This window comes from Protopterus annectens, chromosome 6.part0, assembly GCF_019279795.1.
Source record: "Protopterus annectens isolate FY-2018-M chromosome 6.part0, PAN1.0, whole genome shotgun sequence".
NCBI lineage: Eukaryota > Metazoa > Chordata > Ceratodontiformes > Protopteridae > Protopterus > Protopterus annectens.
Genome location: NC_056737.1, coordinates 1,342,355,112 through 1,342,369,949, shown reverse-complemented (window position 1 = coordinate 1,342,369,949; position 14,838 = coordinate 1,342,355,112).

Sequence of the window (14,838 nt, the reverse complement as noted above, 5' to 3'; positions counted from 1 at the left end):
GAATTCAGGTAAGGAGTTCCAGGCCTTAGCAACCTTGTACAAGTACAGACAATGCTCAGCAGTTTCGACAGGTTTGTAGACAGATAGAAGTTTTTGAGAACTGGATTGCAGTGACTGACTGGGAACATAGCTGTGCAGAATGTTTTTTATTGTTGGACAGGCAGATGGATGCTGGATAATTTTACAAGTTGTAAGAAGCTGTCTGTATGTTAGTTGATGAGACAATTCTAACCAATGTGGGATTTTAGTGCTATACAGTGGCGAGTTCTGAAAGGGGTGTTTGCTGCAAATTTAGCAGTTGTTATAGCATGGTTCAAGTTTTATGTTTTTTGAAGCCGGGAGGCTAGAAAGGATGGGACTGTCATAAAGAAGTGTGGGGAAGAGATAAGTAGTGGCAAGTGTAGTTTTAGTTGCGTTGGTGAGAAAGTTTTTGATTCTGTAAAGCATTCCCAGGTTTTGATAATTTTTTTATGCAATTTTGTAAATGCAAGTCAAATATAAGCTTATCATCCACTATCACCTCTAATAATTTGCTATGAGAGGTGACTTCATTGGTTGTATTATCAAGACAAAGAACTTTAAACTTTTTTTTTTTTTTTTTTTTTTTTTTATCATAAAAGAAGGATTTGGGGAAAAAGTGGTAGTTTGGAAGTTTTGGGGGGTGAGCATGAGTTGTGAGTTATGAAACTATCTTTCAGTGGCTGTTAAAGCTTCTTGAGTAATTTTTGTTGTTCTATCATGTTATCAGATGTGCAGATGAGAGTGAAATCATATGCATATTGTATTAGGGAGGCCTGTTATGTGGATGTATAGAGGGTGTTGGTAAAGATGTTAAAGAGGAGGGGGCGAGCAAGGATAGAGCCTTGTGGTACACCAGTAGTGACTGGGAGGTGAGGAGAAAGCATGTAGTGCCATTCTACTGACTGATACCTACTGGATAGGTAGCTTTTGAACCACAGAAGGGTGGGCTGAGAGAGACCTAGTGAGGACATTTGAAGTAGAGGTTTGCTGTGACAAACTGTGTCAAAAGCTCTATAAAAGTCTAAAAATAAGGGAAAGACCAGTTTGCCATTATCTCTAGCTTTACTGACAGTATCTATATAAGTTGGAAAGGCAGTCCTAATACTATGTGAAGGACAGAAGTCATGTTGTGTAGGGGATAGGCGTTCTTCCTGCAGGAGATAGTATAACAATTGTTTTTGAATACATTTTTGAAGTATTTTGGTGAGGGGAGATAAGACTGCTATAGGTCCGAAGTTATTAAATTTCCTTCCACCAGGCTATAATATTATTCACTCTGATAGACTCCACAGGAAGGGAGGCGGTGTAGCATTATTCTACCAAAACTCACTAAATATTACAACCTACCCCAAACCAGTCCCTTTCTTTGGAAAGCTAGAATTTCTACTAACATCTGTACATGTTAATAGCAACAAACATCTAAGTACTGCAGTAGTTTGCATCCCTCCAGGATATAATATTCCCATTCTAGAGGATTTTCTATCCTGGATAAACCAAAATGCCTCACAAGAGACCATAATCCTTTGAGACACCAACATAAATTGGCAAAATCTAACTTCCACCTCTCCAGTAAAGAGTATAAATCTCCATCGCTTCACACAGTTTATCAGTACTCCTACCCATGGCCTATCCACATTATCTGAGTCTACCTTAGACTGGATATTAGTATCCTACCCTCACAATTACTTACACTCAGGAACCCTACCCATCATACTAAGTGACCAACTCCCAGCATATACCCATAGGATCCACCCTCAAACAATCAAAACACACTCCTACAAAACATCCACAAACCTCACCCATTTCAACCAAAATACATTCATAAGCATTTTAAAAACTCAAAACTGGGTCCCACTAAAAACACCCCCCTTAGATGAAGCTGTTAACCACTTTAGCAAACTTTTTCTGGATACTCTCAGCAGCTTAGCCCCAATACGAACCAAGCAAACAAAAATTAATCATGCCCCATGGTTAACAAAACAGACCAAACAAACACTCCTACTTAGAGACAAAGCATGGAAAACATGGCATAAAAATAAAACAAAACAAAATGAACTTAACTACAAACAATTGGATAATAAAGCCAAAAAGCTAGTCATACAAGATAAAAAAAAAATATTTCTCCTCTCAGCTATCCTCCTTAAACAACAATCCCAAAAAGTTCTGGAAGTCTGTCTCTTCGCTTCTTAATCCTGGCACCTTACAAAACCCATCCCTTGCACCCGATAGGACTCCACAACAAATTTCCCATGACTTCAACACCTATTTCATTACTACCATTCAAAAGTTAATCAAAGAAAAATCAGCAAATATAAACTCAAACTCTCATTATACCTTCAGTTCCTTACATAACAACGAACCCACTTCCTCAGATAACTCTACAAAAACTCCATTAGCTTCCTCATTTACTATTCAGCCTGTACCCATCTCTCTTATATTCAAACTTCTAAACAAACTCAAACCTTGCTCTCTTTCTGCAGATAACCTGTCCCCAGAATATCTACAACTAGCAGCAAATGCAATAGCATATCCAATTAGCATTCTTATAAATCGCTCTATCTCAGAATACTATGTCCCTCAACTGTGGAAAAAATGTATTATTACACCATTACACAAAAGGGGGGATGCTCATGAACTCTCTATCACCCTACCTCTATTCTTTCTCCACTATCAAAAATCTTAGAAAAATATGTTCATATTCAATTACTTAAATACCTCTCTGATAATGCTCTTCTTGCACCCACTCAACATGGGTTCCATCCAGGCCATAGCACTATCATGGCCCTGCTCTCATTCACTGATGCTGTCAACAAAGCCTTAGATGCTGGTCACCCTACTTCAGTAATCTTACTGGATCTATCTAAGGCTTTCAACACAGTATCACATACTAAACTACTAAACCAACTATCTAAACTAGAATGCTCCTCTAAATCTCTCAGCTAGTTTAACTCTTACTTAAACAACAGAGAACAATCAGTAAGATAGAATAATATACAATTTGACTATCAAGAAAACAATATAGGAGTCCCTCAAGGATCAATTCTAGGGCCACTACTCTTTAATAACTTCATCAATGATCTTCATAAAGCCACCCCAGTAGGTAATCTCATCCAATATGCCGATGATTTCACAATAATATCTACCTCCAATAACTGCTCAGACCTTCTTACTGTTACACAAAATGCTTTCACATCAGTTTAATATTGGCTAAACAATGCACAACTGCTGTTAAATCCCCCAAAACTAAACGTTTACTATTCTTTACAAAACCACCAGATATAAATTTCAAAATCATTTCTAAAGATAGTAATTGAAATAGTGAAAACAGCTAAATTGCTAGGCATGACTATAGATGACAAATTCTCCTTTGAACCACATTCTCACAACACAATAAAGAAAGCAGACTTTAAATCTGGCAAACTTTATCATCATAAATTGTACCTAGTCAATCACACCAAAACTAAACTTGCTAGCATCCTACTCATCCCTTCCCTTCTATATAGTAGTGCCATATTTACTAACCTACACTTAACCATTAGCAATAAGCTACAATCCTGCTATTATAAAATAGCTAAATTTGCTTCAGGAAAGCCTATCCTCTCGCACCATTGCTAGGCTTTTTCAGTACTAAATTGGCTTGAGTGTTCCCACCATCTGTACTATACCCAACTAACATTAGCCCACAAACTAATTTATAAACTCAACACCTGCCCAACACTTAGCTTTACCCTACAAACTTATACTCTATATGAACACTAAGGTCCTCATGCAAACAGCTGTTAACCATAACCAAACCTAACAAAAGAGCAGGACAATGTCTGTACTCCCACAGCATTGCTAAACTTTGGAATTCCCTACCCCCCATATAACTCAAATTGACTGTATAAAAAACACTTTAAATCAACACTAAAACTTATATTACCCAAATAAACCCATCCTGTCCCTGCAACACTGGCAAACCACCATAAAGCTGTCCCTTAATTATTTATGATATGCATAATGTTTGATAGCAGGATCTATAGCTACTGTCTTGTATACAGTTAATTTTTTTTTCTTTTTTCTTTTTCTAGTATAACTGGTGATTTTGTATATCTTGACATGCCTGTATTTGTGATCCTAAAAATTTAATAATGTAAGCTCTGTACTGTACTAATTGCATATCTCGGCTTTTATGCATGTTATCTCATTTTACCCATGTTAAACTTGCATTTGTGTAATACTTTGTGAAGCTTTTCTCCCCGGGCCTCTACTGAAAATGGATTTTCGACCCAGTGGACTTTTCTGGTAAACAAATGTCAATAAATATAATAATAATAACAAATTAATGTCTATGGAACTTTTCCCAGACAGAGGGAATGTGGGATTCCTGGACTGACCTATTTATAAAGATTGAGACAGGATAGGCTGAAAGGTCATCAGTGGAAGAAGAGCACAGTTTGTTTCTTTAAGAATAATTTTATATAGGATGTGGGTACAGGTTTGAGGCTGAAAGCTGATGTGGTGATATGTGGCTGTTGTGCAGGGTTGGAATTAAATGTTGAGGAATCCTTGGTTAGAGATGCTATACTATCTATAAAATAAAAGTTGTACTGTATAGCAATTTCAAGTGGTGAGTTATTGGGAGTTTTTTTTTTAATTTTGTCCAGGATGTAAGATTTCTTTAATGGATGTCCAAAATTGTTTAGGGTTGTGTTTAGTATTATTCTGAAAGTTATTAAAGTATTTTTTTGTCTTTATTTATTTGCTTTTTATTACATTTGCGAAGCATTCTAAGGTTTTCAAGATATTGAGGTGTTTTATATTTTTGCCATGCTTTCCATGTTTTTTCTGTATCCTGCGTGGTAATGAACATGTCTGGGTAATACACGGAAAGGTTGTGTTTTGTTTTATAAATATGCTGTTTAACTGGATGTGTTAGATGTCTGGCCATATAGATTAGGAGATGATCACTAAGAAAGTGACTAAGGTGTGCTACACTAAACACGGGCTTAAGCTTCATTCCAAAAAGTGAAGCGTGGTTTCATTTATTAAGTAAGAATTCCCTACATCATGCCACATCAAAGACATCTCATTAAAACTGATGCTGCCATCAGAGATTTTTTTTGGTTATGGCGTGTAGATCATGAGACAATTGCCAGCGAGCTACAACACTGAAAGCAGAAGGCCGCAGCACCAGTAGACTGTATAGCGGTGTGGCTGAAAAGGAGCTATGCCACAGGAGTGCACACAGATGGCAAACCCACCACATAGAGATGATCCCTAACGGAACTAAGCGGGCTGTTTTTTGACAGTGGAAACAGCCTCGCTAGATATGCGATCGGCAGCACAAGTAAGCTAAATAGGTGCAAGCAAACAAAATAAAAAAAAAACAGCATACCTGCTCTATGTGATCGGCAGCACAAGTAAGCTAAATAGGTGCAAGTAAACAAATAAAAAAGGCAGCATACCTGCTTTATGCGATCGGCAGCACAAGTAAGCTAAACAGGTGCAAGTAAACAGAACCACACACAACCCTTACAGGAAAAGCATAGAGTGGGAAGTTGCAAGCTGGGAACGGCCAAAGAAGCTGCGTCTGCAGCTGCTAGATACACCAATACATGCACACTGTTAGTGGCACAAGCACAGTCACAATGGAATGGAAATAACGTGCCCTGTTAGAGCCTTCCTAGTGCATACCTCTCCACCTCATAAAACAAGACATCTGGACAAAGCCATAATTAAAAGCGGGAGCATGGCCCAAAAACAGGGACAAAGTGCAAAATCTGCTGTTACAAACCTAGAAAGTAGATAGAATAACATGTTTCACATTTGTATGACTATTCTGAAGGGTATGAAGTCTAAAACTCAGTTGTCTACCATTATGTCTGACTTCAGTATTACCTATCCATCTATGTCTCTATCTATTGCATTAGTTATTGATATATGTTATGTACACTACTTACTTATATACCTACAACAGTCATCCACAAGTAAAGGAAAGCCAGTAGCACAACACAGACCTACATACATACAGACAACAACAGGAAGTCCTGAGTAAGACATATTCCCATAATACCAAGTGCATGATGAAAATAGTGCCATCACTGCTGCACTACCCCTTATACATGACATGCCCATACACCTGTGGTAGGTGCGAACAGGACAACCCTGGCAATTAATGACTACCTAACTAATGGTACAGAAACAACCACTGTAGAAGGGAACACTGGCACGTAGGGGAGGGAAAGCACATATCAGACACATAAGAATATAAACCCACCTCACTGTTAACAACTGATCGTATACTTCCGAAGCAACATGTGTGTTACGTGTGGGTAGCCTAATCGATCCTATGGTTGTTGTAGATGGGGTACACATATATGCAGAGGCATGTAGGCAGAAAAGGGTGCTACACAGGGGAACATCCATAAGTAATGTCTGTCTTTGAAACTGAGGCTGTGCACCACACCCTGGTTGGTCAGCTTCAATAGCTGGGAGATAAAGGGGACCTGTTCAGTACAAGTAGATCCAGTGGTGTAAAAGTGAGCTGGATAGACACCTACAGGACTACAGTCAGTTGTCAATTGCATGACTGAGTGAAATGAACATAGAGAATCCCTAGAAGGAAAGGTAGTAAGAGCAGGGTGGTGTGTACACTGCTACAAAGGACCATTGTGGCAGACAGCTACTATTCAGAAGGGTACAACAAACAAGGCAGTGTACTGCACATAACCATAGTCTGATAGTGGCATATACCTAAGTAGTGTTAAAGTACTCTGCCTGCTACACTGGATGTGATGGATGCTGAGAGGTCAACCACAAGTAGTGTTGCCATGATGGAGTCCGTATACGAGTATAGCCCAGGTCAGCTTGGCAACAGATATTGGACAGTGCCTAGCCAGTGAGGCATACCAGTGCTGGTAGTGGGGGGATACCTGTACCACTTAGAGCGGGAAGTCCTCTCCATATGGTACTGGGCATGTGCTGAGCAGAGAATAAAGGCCTGCGGGGGCCATGCTATCACTGTCCACCAGGATGAGGGGGAAGTACTGCATAAATCACTTCCACACCAGCATGGACCAGATGCAGCCACTACCCAGGTGGCTGTGCTGTGAGCAGAACTACGGCAGAGGGCAGTAAACAGCAATGACATGCCTAATCTGGTAATGCAGAGTGTCCTTGGCACAGCGGATGACAGTGTACTACAGGAGATGCCTTGCCATGCCACCCTGCATTGTAGCATCACCATGGTACAGCAGAGGGCATGGGCATCTATGTCCACACCTCCAGCAACACTTGCAGATATTAATATCAGCCAGTGCCCACTACATAGTGGCAGCTTTATCTTACGCAGACAGTTAGATATGGATGAGAAAGATTCCTTGGTTCTGCTAACTACAGCACAAAATCTGGTGGATTTGTGCAGGTCAGACATCAGACATCATACTCAGGGATGGCACCTTCCCAACATGTGCTGATATTTGCCGTCAGCTCAAGGACGTCGGGAGGCATATGCACTGTACGTATTACAGTACAAATAATGTGAATAGGGGGGGGCTAGCAACAGGGGAAGCACTAGAACCTAGGAGGAACCACCTTAGATGTATCAAGAAAAGAAAAAATGATTGTGTAGTGGATGAAAACATCATGACTTGAGACTGCACTGCAATTTACAACTCATCAGGTATTTTCATTTTATTAATGTTTCAGCCCAAATTTGTATGGAAAGTGTTAATTACCCGATTAAAAGGTGTAAATGTTCCCTGGAAGTTGGCAAAGCCACAAAACATGAAAGCGACTTCCTGGTTTTCTTTTGGGGTTTTCTCTTAATCCTTGATGCAGTCTTGATACTGTAATTTGTGTAAACTTTGTAGAAGTGAAGGGGGGTGTACTTGCTAAAGTTCAGAAGAGTACAGGCAAGAAAGCTGGTAAGTATGTTTTCTAAACCAGCATCTTTAAAAAAAATCAGAATTGTATTCTCTGCTGTTGTAAATTGGTGAATTCACTATCGCTGCTCAGATTTGTTTGTCATTATTATTTTGGATAACTAACGGTCCATTTCTTCTCCATCTCTGCTATTCATACTTTTAAAAAGTACCTGGTTTGACCTCACATTTTTGTCCTACCCTATCCTAATTGTTTTTAATTTTCCTGTAAATAATTAGGGATTACAGTAAACCAGTATTGTTTTACATTATAATCTCATACTTATTGTTCAGAAAATATTTATCTTAAACTTGTCGTCTTAACAACTTTTTTTAAGTGAAGTACAATATTTTAAAATAATGTCTCAAGTTTCCCCCCATTGTTTTTGACTTAGCCCAGAATTCTTTAGCGAAGAAGTTGAGAGGTATGCTGCTTCTGTTGACCGAATCTTGTGTTTCTGTATCTGTGCCACATTCAGACTGTGTGCTGGGCTTAAATGGCTTAAAAGTGCTTCTTTCTTCACCAAATCATTATTTTAGGATTCTGGATCAGCTGCAGGATTGACTAACTTGCTCAGTGGCTGCTGTCCAATTTTTTTTTTGCCTTCTCATACACTTTGGAGCTTTAGATTGTGACAGGTTTGTCGTTAGTGTTTGGAGCATGTGACGTAAGATAGGATGAGTAGGTATATTATGGAAAGTTAGAATATATGGGATAGGAATTTCACAGTATAACTAGATGAAGGTTTTATAAACATCAAATGAAAAGATTAACTTAAGTGGCCATTGAAATGACAGATGTAAGAGTGGGGCACTATGTACTGCACAACTGTTCAGCCCTGATTTGAATTGTGCTAACATGAATAGGGTGATGGAGAAGGACTGGGCTGTGAGAGGGAAGTTGATTGTTGAGCGAAGAATAATTCCTAAATGCAGAAGGTATGTACAGTTGTTATATATTAGAATTGTAACTTTTTTTTTCTGTAATATGTGTACACAGATGACTTTTGCTTCCTGCTTCTGCTATAATTAGATTTTGTGATTTGTTTATCTTTGTGTCTTTTCAAATGTCAGCATGTTGTTCAGAACTTCCATTTTGTTACAGATACATGTTCTAACCTTTTCTGTCTCTCCATTCAAGCTGTTTTGAATATATTCCCTTTTGATTCTGCAGTGGAATAAATGCAGTCTTGCAGTTTGAGTATAGACAGCAATCTGTGGGAAGGGCAGTTAGCTTAATAACACTGTGCTAAAGTTTGCCAGCCTCTATTAGCAAGGGACTTAGCTTGGAAATCATTTCTGGGTGACAACTGCTGGTAGTGGTTTTATGTGCATAAACAGCATTTAACATATTTCCTGATACTGTACTGTCAATGGAGAAGTTATAATTGACCCTGTAAAATAGCAAGCCTGCGTTGTGCTTTTTGATGTTTGATTTTTTTTTTGTCTTCCCATGTTGTCTCTTTGACCATACAATTAGAATGATAACATATATCTACTTTGGGTATCTGTTAGCATTTTAATATATTAACAGACATTTTGCATAAACAAAAACTTTGTGTATGTTCAGATGTGAAGATATTTATTTTGTTTTGCAATACTCTTCATGGATATCATTAAATTTGTCTCCTAGTATATTGGCTATATCCTTGAAATCCGAATGTGTAATATTATACATGTGTCCAGTACATTGTTGGATATTATTCCTTACTTTCTTGACACAAATGAAGAAAGATTTGCAATTTCTTTTGGTATGTAGAGCAACCTTAAGCTCAGACTCTGCTTTTCATTTTCTAGTTGTGCTCTCAAGTTCCTTTATGACATGTTTCATTGTGGTCTCAAGGTGAGGGAGGGAGATTTTTGTTTTTATAATTTGCCATTTTTTGTTTTTATAATTTGCCATTATGTTCTTTATTTTGTTGTATAGTTTACTAATAAGGTAGTTCCACCAAAGAGGTTTCTTCCAGAATTTATAACTGTATTTAGGGTAGATGGGTGCTGAATTTTCTACACAGCTGTTGGAGTATTGCTACAAATTAGAAGTGAATGTGGCAGCCCTCTTAGCTGTGACCATTTTGAGGAATTATTGGGAATTTTTGTCTAGGTCTTGTACAAGCTGAAGTAAATTTGCCCTGGAGAAGTCTCTAAAGGTGGTTTGGTGATGGGGTGTTACCACTACACCTGACAGAGAAGGTGACTTATGGGTAGATTTCACTAGGGATGAAAAGATGCAAAGTGGGGTACAGGTGGTAGCTAGTTTGGTAATGGCCAAGTCAAGGGTATATGAGGTTTTTGTGGGTAGATTTTACAATTTATGCTAATGTTAAAAAGTCTAGGGAATGCCAAGCATATCCATTTTTTAGATGTGTAGGTGTGCCACTCAATGTTTAGATGATTGTACACCCTAGCAAGAAGATGTTTGATTTGGTTTACTATCATAATGTCAACATGCACATGTGTGAAACGCAGTAATGTTGACACTAATAAGTGAAAATTGAGTTGACTGGTAGCCAAATTGTCAAATCTGTACAGTAATGTACAAATTCAACATTACATGGCCAGTTTTGACATCCGATGGTATGCTCCAATGCACAAAAAACACCCCGTTATTTAAACATCAGTTCGAGAAAGGGATCGTTGACATTCTGTGTGGTACGGTAATTTGTTCGACCTTATGAGATTCATGCAATTATCTGAAGATAATGTGGTGGTCACATATATAATAGTAAAGCATTTAATATTTAAACTTTCAGTGGTATTAAGGTACATTTCTTGATCATTGGGAGGCATTGGTGGGGATCTGTGGCTAGCAATAGAGTAGCAGCTGATTTTTTTAATGGTGATTTAGATCTCCAGGAGTTCCAAATTAAGGTCATGGATAATTTCATGTAAGGTGATGGCATTTCAGACAAATACAGATAATGCCCTCCAGCTGATATGTGGGGGACAGTGTCCCAATTTATTAAAATGCACTCACGAGTAGCCATCTGGATACAGCACAGGTGGGGTAAAGTTTAGCATATAATATAAATGGGGAAATACTTTATGTGCTTTCCCATATTGGTCAAATGCATATTTGAACTAAAATGCCTGCTATTGTTTTGGTGTTTCATGTAAAAGATTAACTTCCTGGCAGACGTTTGCTGAGAGTGGAGGAGAGCAGCACTGTGATGGGGGTATGACTTGGACATGTACGTAAGGGGGGTAGCAACATCATGATGATGAGGGTGTGGCTTAGTGGGGGCAGCAATTTGGAGTTGGGAGTACAAATTTGAAAATCCTGGCTACACCCCTGCATCAGCTGTATATGTTACATGGATCTATTGGCACCCCCACCTCAGCACGAATTGTCCCCATGGTGTATTGTCTAATGATATGGAAATCAGAGTCTGCATACAACAATATGTGGGACATACTTAAGGGTATGGCTGCAGATCAGGGATGCACCCTAACACCGCAGTACATTATGACAGATTTTGAGAAGGCAACAATCTGTGCCAGCCGAAAGGCATTCCCTAAGAGTATTCTGAAGGGGTACCTATTCCATTTTGCACAGATCATTTGGTGCAAGATCCAGCATCACCACCTTGTGGCCTTGTATGGTATGGACACCACGTTCTCAACAGCCATCCGCAAGCTGATTGCACTGGCATTCCTTCCAATGTATGAAGTTGTCAATGCATTTCTGGACATTGTGGCTACCTTACCTGACTGTGCCAAGTCTGTAGGTATTTTTCTGGACCATCATTATGTGCATGGCTGACCAAGGAAATATGCATCCTGCTGTTTAGCACAACAACATTTGCCATCTTCCTACCCTCTGAAGTTCTGGAATGTGTGTGATGTGTCTGACATGGACTTCCCATGGACCAATAACCAAGTGGAGGCATGGCATTATCAACTAAAAGTATTACTTGGATGCCGTACGGTACAGCTTTCTGACCTTCTGTCTGTTCTACAACAGGAATAGAACCTGATGGACAACCGAAGGGAGTCAATTTTGAGGGGATGCCTGACACCACATAGGAAGGCTATTGTTATAAGGGAGTGTTGCCTAAAACACATCTTGCAACATAAGTGTGACTACAGTGATGCACAGGATTTCCTACGTGCTGTAGCACATTTCTACAAGTTATGACTATATTTGGTTCTAGTACACACCAAGCACTACACACATCACTTTATCTGTTGTGTTAATAATTGCTCTGCCCACAGTATACTGATTTCACAGTACCACTTTCATGCCCCCTTGGCATCAAATGCCGACCACTTGTACTACTGACGATGGAACATGTTGGCTTCTGGAGGGTGCAGGGTGTAACACTATGGGGGTTTGTGTCTGCCACATACAGTTAGGGTCAGGGAGATGCTCTATTCCTACAGGGAATTGTCAACAGGCATTTGTCAATGAAGCCATAATGCCAAACTGCCATGTGTCCACATCCAGCTGTCTCACAGGGAGGTAACACACTGCCTAGGCAACTGAATCCGATTTTTTTATCAACAGTGAGCTATCTTTTGACCATCATCTGTTAGTTTTAGTCAGAGAATGCATCTACCTAGCACAGTTAATTAACAAAGTCATGTCTTCCAGGAGCAAGGAAGTCATAATCCTTCTTTATACCACCCTCATCTGACTCATCATAGAATTATTGATTTAAATTTACTAAGCAATACCAAGAGAGTAAATGCCCTCTCACTGTATTATGTCTTATATAGGTTCTTTCACAGCGATTTCTGCCTGGGCTTCTAAGCCATGAAATATCCAGTCTGCTTGATGTTCTACACCTATGCAAAAAAACAGAATCATGAACATCCACAGCAAAGACCTTAACTTTCAGTGATACATAAATCAAACAAGATTACTAACTCAATCAATCCTATACTTTTTAAGCTTAATATATGCACCACACATTGCAACACACACTGGCTGCGTTCAAAAATATTTTGGACAAATCCTCCAGGGTATGTAGCAATGTACTGCTATATGGCATAAATGAGTGAATGAATCAGAACTATATATAATGCATCAGTATCTTGGCTGCTTTATTTTATGACCTTCAGTGAAGCACTCATAACTGCATTCCTGTGCAGGGTTGGATCCAGCACAAGGTGACCTAGGCAGCTGCCTAGGGCTTGGTGCTTGTAAGAGACCTCGCACACATTAATTTAAAAAAATCCAGTTTTCCAGTACAAAGAAAAAAGTCTGCACACAACTTTAATTAAAATAAGAGACCGATTTTCCTGTATAGGAACTAGTCTGAACATACTACTGCTCGATGCTTGTAGGGAGGGGGGCACAGCACAAAATGTTAATTAAAAAAGTATGTCCAAACAACAGCACTCCAGTCAGGCTATCTTTTGATTTGAGCAAACAAAGCACGTTCTATGTTTCATTCAAAGCAGGCAAACATCCAGGTAAAAACTTTACATTTGAGCCAGTGAAGCATGTACTACTGCTTGTCTGAAGCAGGCAGACATCCATGAGGAAGGTTAATATCTAATACAGTAAAGCATGTTCTACTGCTTGTCTGAAGCAGGCAGACATCCATGAGGAAGGTTAACATTTAACACAGTAAAGCATGTAATACTGCTTGTCTGAAGCAGGCAGACATCCATGAGGAAGGTTAACATTTAACACAGTAAAGCATGTAATACTGCTTGTCTGAAGCAGGCAGACATCCATGAGGAAGGTTAACATTTAACACAGTAAAGCATGTTCTACTGCTTGTCTGAAGCAGGCAAATGTCATGGAGGAAGCACACAGGTACTCCTGAAGTATGCAAACCTCTGGGAAATAGCACTGAAGTGAAACATGAATCACTTGTTTTTTAGACTCCAGACTTGTTTAGACATCTTTTAAGTATATGTGTGTGTGTGTGTGTGTGTGTGTGTGTGTGTGTGTGTGTGTGTGTGTGTGTGTGTGTGTGTGTGTATGTAAAATACCCTAGTTACAATGCAATTCATACCTCTCAACTGTCCAGATGTTTCCTCATATTTTTGGTCTGTTCCTCATAAACTTCGTATTTTTATGGCAATCACTGCAGACTGAAGTCACTGAATAATGACATACATTTGAGTTTCATACTTCATCTCCTTCAGAAAAATGCATTATAGGGGGCGGAGCCTAGATGGCCATCTGAAAGCAGCACTTTTTTAGAGCTCCATAAATCAGTCTATAAAAACAGGAAAATATCATTTTTTTCATACAAGAACTACTAAATATTGCAGAGCAATTTCTGAACTAACTTCTCAGCAAATTTGAAGTATTTCTATAGAAATTTTCCTGTCAAACATACTGGAGACAAATCTCACTTTAAGAAAACGAGCAACTCAAAGAACACTCACTCAGAAAGCACTCTTAAGAATGAAATCCGACTGATGTCTTCCACTCTACATGAACTGTCTCTAAAAATGGATGGATTTAAAGACAACCTAGAAAACCTTAAGGAAAGCTGTCAAAAACAAACTGATGTCTTAAGAGAACTACTACAACAGCAGCAATCAAAAAATAACAGATATTGAAACTTCGTTGAATGACATAGAGGGGAGACTCAAAGTAGAAGAAAATCAAACTGAAACTTTATTACAGCATAACAACTGGCTTATCAGTAAGGTGGATGGCATAGAGAACAGAGAGAGAACAAATATAAGGATTTTTGGATTACCAGAGAAGTCTGAAGGTGAGGATATTATCTTGTTTTTAAATTCTTGGATACCTGAAATTCTAGACTTGAAAGAATGTTTATCATATGGCATAGAGAGGGCACATAGAGCTATAGGAAAACCTATTTCTTCTTCACCTTCTAAAACACCGAGAGCTATAGTAGTAAAATGTTTGTCCTTTACTGACAAAGGACTAGTACTCAAAACAGTATGGAGAAAAAGTCCATTGAAATAAAAAGAAAGTCAA